Below are 12,043 nucleotides of genomic sequence, written 5' to 3' on the forward strand. Positions count from 1 at the left end.
GGCCCCACACTGGAGGAAAGGTGTAAAGGCCTTAGAAAGGGCCCAGAGGAGGTTTACCAGGATGTTACCCGGGATGAGGGACTTCAGTTCTGAGGAGAGGTTGGAAAAGTTCGGACTGTCCACCTTGGAACAGAGAATGTTCAGAGGTGACTTAATAGAGGTTTTCAAGATGGTGAGAGATTTTGATAGAATAAATAGGGAAAGAAACATTCCCTCTGGTGAGTGGGTCAATAACTAGAGGTCAAAGATTCAAAAATATTGTCAGAAGATCTAGAGGAGAGATGAGGAGAAATGTTTCCACTCAGTGAGTTGTGGGGATCTGGAACGCTCGACCTGAAAAGATGGTGGAAGCTGATTCCGTTAATAATTGTAAAGCAGAGTTGGACGGGAACTTGAGCAACTGACAGGGTTACGGACAAAAAGTGAGGATGTGGGACTAAACACGACGACTCTTTCAAAGAGCCGGCACAGGCACGACGGGCCGAATGGCCTCCTTCTGTGCTGTAAGTTTCTATGAATCTATTCTATGAATAATAACTGTGTACAATACAGCGACACTCACAAATAATAATTACATCATAATGTGATTGTGAGGATCGATTATCGCCCCTTTAACCTGAGGTGCCCACCGCTCGAGGAAGGTATCAAGTGAACCGGTGGACACCGCCTGCTCCCTCTCCAGGGCCATCCGGGCAGGGACAAGACCACGGGAGAGAGGCAGGCAGCCAGAGTGACCCCCCATGGGCCCCGTCCATCCTGGGCCTACAAATTGCTGTTTTCGCCAGGCCCAAGAGAAGATCCTCCCACTTACCCACTCCCCTCTGCACTGGGCGGGCAAAGATTAGGAGCGTGGGGCTAAAGTGTAACCAACAGTTGAGGAGCAGCCCCTTCAGGTAACTATACAGGGGCTGTAACCTCTCACACTGAATATATACACAGCCCATGGACTCCACTAGGCTGCAAACATCACATCTGGCCTTGGAGTCCAGAAAGGAGCTTAAAAACTGTTGCACACGACAGCTCCTTGCAACAGTCCCCACTCCAGATCCCCAATGGTGCAGGGAAGGACCCCCGCGTAGAGAGCCCTCCATTGGGGAACCTCGCCTCCACCAGACGGCAAGATGACCCGCCAGGCCGGTTGAGATTTTCTTTTAGATTCGTACCTGGGATGTGGGCGTCGCTGGCAAGGCCAGCATTTATTACCCATCCCTAATTGCCCTTGAGAAGGTGGTGGTGAGCCGCCGCCTTGGACCGCAGCAGTCCATGTGGTGAAGGTGCTCCCACAGTGCTGTTAGGGAGGGAGTTCCAGGATTTTGACCCAGCGACGATGAAGGAACGGCGATATATTTCCAACTCAGGATGGTGTGTGACTTGGAGGGGAACCTGGAGGTGGTGGTGTTCCCATGCGCCTGCTGCCTTTGTCCTTCAGGTGGTAGAGGTCGCGGGTTTGGGAGTTGCTGCCGAAGAAGCCTTGGCGAGTTGTCGCAGTGCATCTTGTAGATGGTACACACTGCAGCCACTGTACGCCGGTGGTGGAGGGAGTGAATGTTTAAGGTGGTGGATGGGGTGCCAATCAAGCGGGCTGCTTTGTCTTGGATGATGTCGAACTTCTTGAGTGTTGTTGGAGCTGCACTCATCCAGGCAAGTGGAGAGTATTCCATCACACTCCTTACTTGTGCCTTGTAGATGGTGGAAAGGCTTGGGGGAGTCAGGAGGTGAGACACTCATCACAGAATACCCAGCCTTGGACCTGCTCCTGTAGCCAGAGTATTTATGTGGCTGGTCCAGATAAGTTTCTGGTCAATGGTGACCCCCAGGATGTTGATGGTGGGGATTCGGGGATGGTAATGCCGTTGAATGTCAAGGGGCAGTGGTTAGACTCTCGCTTGTTGGAGATAGTCATTGCCTGGCACTTGTGTGGCGTGAATGTTACCTGCCACTTATCAGCCCAAGCCTGAATGTCATAGAGTAATACAGCACGGATAGAGGCCCTTCGGCCCATCGTGTCCGCGCCGGCCATCAAGCCCTGTCTAATCTAATCCCATATTCCAGCATTTGGCTCGTAGCCTTGTATGCTATGGCATTTCAAGTGCACATCCAAATGCTTCTTAAATGTTGTGAGGGTTTCTGCCTCCACAACCCTTTCAGGCAGTGAGTTCCAGACTCCAACCACCCTCTGGGTGAAAAAGTTCTTTCTCAAATCCCCTCTAAACCTCCCGCCCTTTACCTTGAATCTATGCCCCCTAGTTATTGACCCCTCTACTAAGGGAAAAAGCTCCTCAGCATCCATCCTATCTATGCCCCTCATAATTTTGTACACCTCAATCATGTCCCCCCTCAGCCTCCTCAGCTCCAAGGAAAACAAACCCAATCTGCCCAGTCTCTCTTCATAGCTGAATGTCATCCAGGTCTTGCTGCATGCGGGCATGGACTGCTTCATTATCTGAGGAGTTGCGAATGGAACTGAACACTGTGCAGTCATCAGCGAACATCCCCACTTCTGACCTTATGATGGAGGGAAGATCATTGATGAAGTAGCTGAAGATGGTTGGGCCGAGGACACTGCCCTGCAATATTGGGCATTAAACAAAATTAATAAATCAATTATACAGAAACCTGAGTGCCCGGGTCCTCAGCCCTGGTGCAAAGGACATTAGCCTCCACTTTTCCATTCCTAACTCACACCTCAGGCCCCGCCCAGTCTGGTTTAATTGCTAAATGTTTTCTAACTGTGATTTCTAACTCGAGTTCAGGCCTGTCATTCTGACGGAAACATACAAGGCCTCATTTTTTTGTGTGACTTATCTGGGAAGTTTTTAATGGCTTTAATAAACTGGCAAAAAGATTTTTTTTTTTAAAAGGTGGAAAGAGGTGAAAAATGCAACTAGCGATGCCTCAAAACACACGGGATGGAGAAATCCGTCAGAGCCCCTGCCACAGGACTCGATATCCACCCCCTCCACCACTGGGGCACTGTGTTTGTAATATGTATGGTCTACAAGATGACCACGGTCAGGCCATGTGGAGTCAAAGGTCAGGCCATGTGGAGTCAAGGGCCAGGCAGCAGAATGGATGGAAAGATGGCAACAAACTTCCCTTAACTCCAACCCTCTGATTTCTGTTTTACATAACATAAGAATCAGGAGCAGGAGTGGGCCTCACGGCCCCTCGAGCCTGCTCCACCATTCAATAAGATCATGGCTGATCTTCTACCTCATCTCCACTTTCCTGCCCTATCCACATCCCTTGATTCTTCTGGAGTCCAAATATCGAACTATCTCAGTCTTGAATATACTCAACGACTGAGCATCCACAGCACTTTGGGGCAGAGATTACAAAGATTTACAACCCTCTGTGTGAAGAAATTTCTCCTGATCTCCGTCTTAAAAGGCCGAACCTCTTATCCTGAGACTATGGCCCCAAGTTCTAGACTCTCCAGCCAGGGGAAACAACCTCTCAGCATCTACCCTGTCAATCCTCCTCAGAATCTTGTATGTTTTAATGAGATCACCTCTCATTCTTCTAAACTCCAGAGAGTATCGGCCCATTCTACACAATCTCTCATCATAGGACAGCCCTCTCATCCCAGGAATCAATCTAGTGAACCTTCGTTGCACCGCCTCCAAGGCAAGTATATCCTTCCTTAGATAAGGAGGCCAAAACTGTGCACAGTACTCCAGGTGTGGTCTCACCAAGGCCCTGTACAGTTGTAGCAAGACTTCCTTACTCTTATACTCCAACCCTCTAGCAATAAAGGCCAACATGCCATTTGCCTTCCTAATTGCTTGCTGTACCCGCATGCTAACTCTGTGTTTCTTGTACGAGGACACCTAAATCTCAACATTTAATAGTTTGCCACCATTTAAAAAATATTCTATTTTTCTGTTCATCCTACCAAAGTGAATAACCTCACATTTCCCCACATTATACTCAATGTGCCACCTTTTTGCCCACTCAATTAACCTGTCCATATCCCTTTGCAGGCTCTTTGCGTCCTCCTCACAGCTTACTGTCCCACCTAGCTTTGTATCAGCAGCAAACTTGGACACATTGCACTTGGTCCCTTCATCTAGGTCATTAATATAGATTGTAAATAGTTGAGGCCCCAACACTGATCCTTGCAGCACCCCACTAGTTACAGACTGCCAATTTGAAAATGACCCATTTATTCCTACTCTCTTTTCTGTCTGTTAGCCAATCCTCTATCCATGCCAATACATTACCTCCAACCCCATCTTGCTTCACAACCTCTTATGTAGCACCTTATCAAATGCCTTGCAGAAATCCAAATATACTACATCCACTGGTTCCCCTTTATCTACCCTGCTAGTTACATCCTCAAAAAACTCCAATAAATTTGTCAAACATGATTTACCTTTCATAAAACCATGCTGACTCTGCCTAATCATATGATTTTCTAAGTACCGTGTTATCACTTCCTTAATAATGGATTCCAGCATTTTCCCGATGACTGATGTCAGGCTAACTGGCCTGTCATTCCCTGTTTTCTCTCCCTCCTTTCTTGAATAGCGGGGTTACATTTACTACCTTCCATTCCGCTGGGACCTTTCCAGAATTTAGTGAATTTTGGAAGATCACAACCAATGCATCCACTATCTCCGCAACATTACATCAAAGAGCAATGAGGTGGGGTCACAAGGGGTCAAATGTTGCAGATGCTGAGGTCTGTGTGAAAAACAAAAAAAAGACAAAAAACATTTTTTTTGCTGGAAATCACAGCAGGTCCGGCCGCATCTGTGTAGAGAGAACAAGCCAACGACGACTCGAGCCTGGATGACCCTACGTCAGGTGGGGTTACATGTAGTGTGACATGAACCCAAGATCCCGGTTCAGGCCATCCTCATGGGTGCGGAACTTGGCTATCAGTTTCTGCTCGATGATTTTGCGTTGTCGTGTGTCTCGAAGGCCGCCTTGGAGAATGCTTACCCGAAGATCGGAGGCTGAATATCCTTGACTGCTGAAGTGTTCCCCGACTGGGAGGGAACACTCCTGCCTGGCGATTCTTGCGCGGTGTCCGTTCATCCGTTGTCGCAGTGCCTGCATGGTCTCGCCGATGTACCATGCTCCGGGGCATCCTTTCCTGCAACGTATGAGGTAGACAACGTTGGCCGAGTCATATGAGTATGTACCATGTACCTGGTGGGTGGTGTCCTCACGTGTGATGATGGTATCTGTGTTGATGATCTGGCATGTCTTGCAGAGGTTGCTGTGGCAGGGTTGTGTGGTGTCGTGGTCGCTGTTCTCCTGAAAGCTGGGTAATTTGCTGCGAATGATGGTCTGTTTGAGGTTAGGCGGCTGTTTGAAGGCGAGTAGTGGAGGCGTGGGTGTTAAGTCCGTGAATGATTGAGACACGGACTAGCAGGAGAGAAACAAACAAGTCTTTACTGGTGAAAGGCATAAACGAAACTAACCAACAGAGGCTCTCTAGCGCCTTTTATACAGGGGTGGTCACTGCCGGTATTGCAGTCTGAGACCAGTTATTCTCTTAAAGGTACATACACAACAATTCCTCCCCTTTTAGATAAACAGTACATAACATTCATTTAACACTAATGATAACGAATTACAATCACAATTACTGTTGCTAGATACATTGGTTAAGTTTAAAGAATTATAAGTTCAGTCTTTGAGGAGGCTTCCTGATTCTGTCTGGATAACGCCTCTTTGGAGTATCAGGTTCTTCTGGCAATGTTGAGTCGAAATCAATGTCGTTGTTTGTTTCATCTGCTTCCAATATTACTGGTTCTGCGGTAGCTGCAATTGGAACGTCGATTTCATTACCAGGTGTATCAGATCGTGGTGTGGAGTTGACGTTTTCCAGTGACTCTAGAATCTGGTCAGCATGGCATCTTACAATGCTCTCCCCAACGTCCACGGTATACATGAGAGGTCCTTGTCGTGTACAAATCGTTCCTGGCTGCCATTTCTCAGTGCGGTAGTCCCGGGCCAAAACTGGTTGACCTATTTAAAACTCCTGGTCGGCCTTTCATTCATATTCTGAAACTGCCTGTTCTCCACATCTCTTCGGACGTTTGGCTTAACCAAATCCAAGCGGCATTGTAGTCTTCGATTGAAGAACATCATGGCTGGAGTTTGGTTGGTAACCGCATGTGTCGCATTCCGGTAGGCAAACAAGAAGTTGTCCACCTTGTGTTGTCCACCTTGTGTTGTAGGGGTATATCTTCATTACACATTGCCTTGATAGCCTTCTTGAATGTTTGGACAAACCTCTCGGCCAATCCATTAGTGGCTGAATGATATGGGGCAGATGTGTAATGCTTAACACCATTGTTCTTTAAGAACCTCCGGAACTCTTCAGACACAAACTGTGGTCCATTGTCAGAGCAAATCTGTTCAGGCAGCCCATTCCTGGCGAATATGGTTCATAAAACTGCGATAGTTTTTTCCATGGTGGTTGAGGACATTTTTATTACCTCTGGCCACTTTGAATGTGCATCCACCGCAATTAAAAACATCGAGTCCATGAAGGGACCAGCAAAATCAATGTGCACCCTTTGCCATGGAGATGAGGGCCACTCCCATGGATGCAGAGGAGCTTGTGGTGGGGCGTTTTGGACCTTCTGGCATCCTGCACAGCTCTTGGTCATCTCTTCGATTTCTCTATCGATTCCCGGCCACCACACAAACGCTCTGGCTAAGCTCTTCATTTTTACCCCACCCAGATGACCCTCATGAAGCTCATTGAGCACTCTATCCATCAACTTAGGTGGAATTACTACTCTGGATCCACACATCAAGGTTCCTCTGCACACTGACAGCTGTTCTCTTCTTGACGAAAATGCTGGCAGCAGTGGTTCACCATGTGCTGGCCATCCCTTCACCGTTAAATCATAGACCCGTGATAGTGTCGGGTCATTCCGTGTTTCCTTTTCTATGTTTGCATTCATCACAGGGAGACATTCGACTATGGTCGAGTGGAATAACTCCATTGGACCCACTGCAAGGTCTTCTTCTTCCACCGTCGGCAACGGTAGACGTGACAATCCATCAGCATTTCCATGCTGTTTAGTTCCCCTGTACTCGATGTCATATTGGTGTGCCCCTAGGAAAAGGGACCATCTCTGCAGCCGTTGTGCTGTCATTATCGGTACGCCCTTCTGAGGGTTGAAAATGGAGACAAGAGGTTGATGATCGGTTAGTAGAGTAAATTTTTGACCGTGCAGATAGTGATTGAACTTCTTCACCCCCCACACTAGGCTGAGGGCCTCTCTGTCAATCTGGGCGTAGTTACGCTCGGCAGAAGTTAACGAGCGTGACGCAAAAGCTATCGGCCTCTCCAAACCATTAAGGAATTTATGTGACAGTACCGCCCCAATGCCGTAGGGAGACGCATCACACGCCAGCCTGATTGGCAGTGCTGGGTTGTAGTGAGCCAATGCTTCCTTCGAAGTGATTAAGTCCTTACTCTTCTGAAAAGCATGTTTACAATCATCGCTCCATTTCCATGCTACCCCCGTTCGTAGCAGGGCGTTCAGTGGATGCAGAATTGTCGACAAATTCGGCAAAAACTTATGATAGTAATTCACCAACCCGAGGAATGACCTCAGTTGCGACACATTTTCAGGCGCTGGGGCCTTAACAACCGCTTCAATTTTGTCAGGGGACTTATGTAACCCCTCTTCATCAATCACGTGGCCACAATACGATAACTGTTTCTTAAAAAATTTGTACTTGGGGCGGTTGGCTCGCAGCCCATGTTCCCGTAGTCTAGTGAGCACCTGTTCTAGGTTGTTAAGGTGTTCACTGTCATCTTCACCTGTTACAAGGATGTCGTCCAAGTAACACTGAGTCCCCGGAATCCTTTGCAGGACTTGTTCCATCGCTCTTTGCCATATCGCCGGAGCCGATGCTGCTCCGAATACCAATCGATGATATTGGTAAAGACCTTTGTGAGTGTTTATCGTGAGATACTTCCTAGAGGACTCTTCAACCTCCATCTGCAAATATGCTTGTGCTAGGTCAATTTTTGTAAAACGCTTCCCTCCAGACAGTGAGGCGAAGATGTCTTCTATCCTTGGAAGAGGATATTGTACTGTTTGAAGGATAGGGTTCACTGTCACCTTGAAATCCCCACAGATGCGAATCTTCCTTGGCTCTCTGGACTTATTGCTTAACGTTTTTTTCATGACAGGAACGATGGGTGTCGCCCACTCGCTCCAGTCAACCTTAGACAACACGCCCGCCTTCTCCAGATTCTCCAGTTCTGCCTCGACGGCTGGACGAATTGCATATGGTACCGGTCTCGCTTTGAAAAACTTGGGAACTGCATTCTCTTCTATTTTTAACGAGGCGGTTACGCCTTTAAGCGTGCCCAGTTCTTGTTGAAATACCTCTTTGGCGTTAGCTAAGATTGTTGACAATTGTCCAGGAGTGACGTCTTCATCTTTTTTACCGTCCACCGTCATTGCATGAATGGAATGCCAATCTAAGGTTATCTTCCTGATCCATTCCCGTCCCAATAACGGTGGTCCACCATTTGGCAGTATGTAGAGATACAATTTCCGTATTTTCTTGCCATTGTATTCGACAGGCACCCTTATTTTTCCTCTGGGGTATACTTTTTGCCCCGAATACGTCGTCAAGACGATGGATGTCTCTCTCAAGGGTATGTGTGAAAATAGCCGCTCATAGTCTCGTCGATTCATGACGGTTAGCGCTGATCCTGTATCCAATTCCATTTTAACTTGGGACCCTGCTATCGTGAGGGTGACCCAAATGGTTCGGTGATCCTCTTTTGCGATTACATTGTAAAGTTTGAGACAGCTTAATCTCCTGTTCTCGGATTCACTATCGCTCATCTGGTCTTCGGAACTACTGTCCGTCATCTTTTGTACTTTCTTGTACGGTTCCTTAGTAGCCTTTTTGTTGTTGCTGGTCTTCTTCCCAGACCTACAAACTCGTGCAATGTGTCCAATCTTCCCGCATTGTCTGCATATTTTGTCTTTGGACCAGCAGTCCTTCTGGTCATGGTTAGTTCTGCTGCAGCGATAACATTTTGCAAATCCCCGTGTCATTTCGTGGGTGCTGTATTCCTGTGGTTTTTGTTGAATTTCTGCAGCTCCCCTGGCTGCTGCTTCATACGATACTGCCACACTGAAAGCCTTATCTAGCGTCAGCTCTTTTTCTGCGAGTAACTTCTGTGTTCCTTCACTCAGGAGTCCACAGACAAATTTGTCCCGTAGGGTATCTGCCAGTCCTGCTCCGAACTGGCAGTGCTTTGATAGCTTGCGTAGTTCCGTAAGATACTCAGCATTGCTTTCATCTTTGTGTTGAGTTCTCCTGTGGAATTTAAATCTTTCTGCTATCAACAGCGGTGCAGGGTTTAAGTGCTCCTGTAGAACAGCAACAATTTCGTTAAAACTCTTCGCCTTCAGTTTGGCTGGAGTAATCAGATCCCGCAATAGGCCGTACGTTCTAACGCCCATTACGTTTAGCAATATTGATGCCTTTTTCCCCTCCGCTATTTCATTTGCCTCGAAATATACCTCGACTCTTTCCACATACGTGGTCCAGTCCTCTAATGTATTATCAAAAGCAGTGATACAGCCAGTCTTCAGCATCTTGCAAATCTAAAATGGCGCCTCCCGCGCTTTGCCTTCTTCTCTGATTTAACAAAATGGTGCCTCCCGCGCTTTTCCTTCTTCCCCGCTGTTGTTAGCGCTGCTTTCCACGGTTTCTTGCGCGTATTATTTTTCTTTTATTATTTTCCCGTCGTGGAGCCGACCCTCTGGAACACTTCCCTCCCTCTTCTGAGGTCCGAACGCTGCCCAGCTTCGAAACACCGGCCGTGCCCTGTATGCTCCACCCTCTCTCTCTCTCTCTCCTTGCTTCCCGACTCGCTGCCCGGCCCCGTTGCAGCCCAGGAAGGATCAGAGCACTACCTGCCACCAGCCCGATTAGCTGGGAAACCACGGACCGAGGAACCCAGCCTGGCTCTGGAAAGTCGCTCCTGCAAAGCCTTGAACCCGATGATTGACGGTCGACGCCCGTTCCTCGAGTTTCAATGGACTCTTTTTTCTTCTTCTTCTTCTGACCTTCAACGTCGTCGGAGCTGCTGCTGAGTTGCAGGTAAGTTCTTTCTACCTCGTCGCCAGTGTTAAGTCCGTGAATGATTGAGACACGGACTAGCAGGAGAGAAACAAACAAGTCTTTACTGGTGAAAGGCATAAACGAAACTAACCAACAGAGGCTCTCTAGCGCCTTTTATACAGGGGTGGTCACTGCCGGTATTGCAATCTGAGACCAGCTATTCTCTTAAAGGTACATACACAACAGTGGGGATGGCCTTAGCAAGGTGTTCATCGTCATCGATGACAAGTTGAAGGCTGCGAAGAACATGGCGTAGTTTCTCTTCTCCGGGGAAGTACTGGACGACGAAGGGTACTAGAGTAACCCACATTCAGTAAACACCTGTTGAATCGTTCCCTGCAGTCTGTTGTCTGATTATTGAAGGACACAACATTAAGATACACGGATCTAACATTGGCGACGAGGATGGGATTCGAACCTACCTGCAACTCTTCATCACCTCCCAGGGATTCGCTCCTGGAGAACAGTGGAAGAAGGTCGAGTCCAGAAGCACGGGCGTCGACCACGGGCAACCGCCCAGTCATCCAGCGGAGATTTAAGCATCGCAGGGGAGGCTGTCGAGAGCCAGGCTTGGCTTTCCAGTCACGGTGGTCCAGCGAAATGGGCTGGCAACAGGTACTGCGCAGACCCTTCCCGGACAGCTGCGGGCTAGAGCCCGACCAAGCGGCACAGAAAAAGGCCGAGCAGCGTCGATGGGGGAGAGAGAGAGGGCAGAGTGCACAGGGTGCAGCCAGTGTTCAGGACCGAGCGGCGTCAATGGGGGAGAGAGACGAGAGAGAGCAGAGCGCAGCCGGTGTTCAAGGGCCGAGCAGCATCGACGGGGGAGAGAGGCATGCAGGAAAACGCGAGGCGCTGCCATTGCCACAAGGAATGCAGAGAGCGGCGTTGGCAGCAGCGCAGGAGCAGCGCACGAAACCCACAGGGTGTCGCCATTTGCCACGAGGACCGCCAAGAGCGGCGTTGGCAGCAGCGTGGGAGATGCCATTTTAAGCCGCAGCGGGGAAGAAAGGAAAGCGCGGGAGACGCCATTTTAAGCCAGTCTAACCACACCCAAAAATGCCGAAGAGTGGCAGTATCACAGCGTTCGACAATGAAGTCAAAGATTGGACAACATATGTCGAACGCATAGAAGTATACTGCAAGGTGAATGAAGTGCCAGATGACAAGAAAGCGCTGGTATTGTTGAATTCAATGGGTGCAAAAATGTATGGCTTACTACGAAACCTAGTAACCCCAGAGAAGCCAGTAGAAAAGGATTTTGAAAACATAATGTCAATCCTACAGGACCACTTAAACCCCACACCACTGCTGATAGCAGAAAGATTTAAGTTTCACAAAAGAAACCAGCATAAAGATGAAAGTAATGCTGAGTATTTAACGGAACTGTGCAAGCTATTGAAACACTGCCAGTTTGGAACGGGACTAGCAGATACTTTAAGGGACAAGTTTGTGTGTGGGCTACAAAGCGAAGGAACCCAGAAACGGCTTCTATCAGAAAAGGATCTTACGCTGGACAAGGCTTTCAGCATTGCAGTATCACACGAAGCAGCAGCACGGGGCGCTGCAGAGATACAACGGAGACCGCAAGAATATGGCACAAATCAAATGTCATACGGAACAGAGAAGTGCTATCGCTGCGGCAGAACAACACACGACCATAATGATTGCTGGTTCAAGGACAAAGTGTGCAGACAGTGTGGAAAAGTAGGACACATAGCAAGAGTCTGCAGGTCGGGAAAGAAAACCAGCAGCAAGAAATCTCCACAGGAGAAGTACAAGAAGGTACATAAGGTGACGGCGAGTAGTTCAGATGAACAGAAGAGTGATACAGACTCCGGAAGCAAGGAGCTGGGTTGTTTGAAACTACATAATGTGATCAAAATGGAGGATCACCAAACTATCTGGGTCACGC

At 48.3% G+C, this 12,043-nt stretch overlaps 1 protein-coding gene across 1 annotated transcript in view; it reads left to right on the top strand.

Moving 5' to 3' along the window:
• Window positions 1-12,043, top strand: part of LOC147118825 (uncharacterized) — a 165,548-nt gene that overhangs the window by 53,780 nt on the left and 99,725 nt on the right. The gene's annotated exons all lie outside the window — the stretch shown is intronic.

Source organism: Somniosus microcephalus, chromosome 4, assembly GCF_052327205.1.
Source record: "Somniosus microcephalus isolate GS21.2 chromosome 4, FLI_Smic_1.0, whole genome shotgun sequence".
Taxonomy (NCBI): Eukaryota; Metazoa; Chordata; class Chondrichthyes; order Squaliformes; family Somniosidae; genus Somniosus; species Somniosus microcephalus.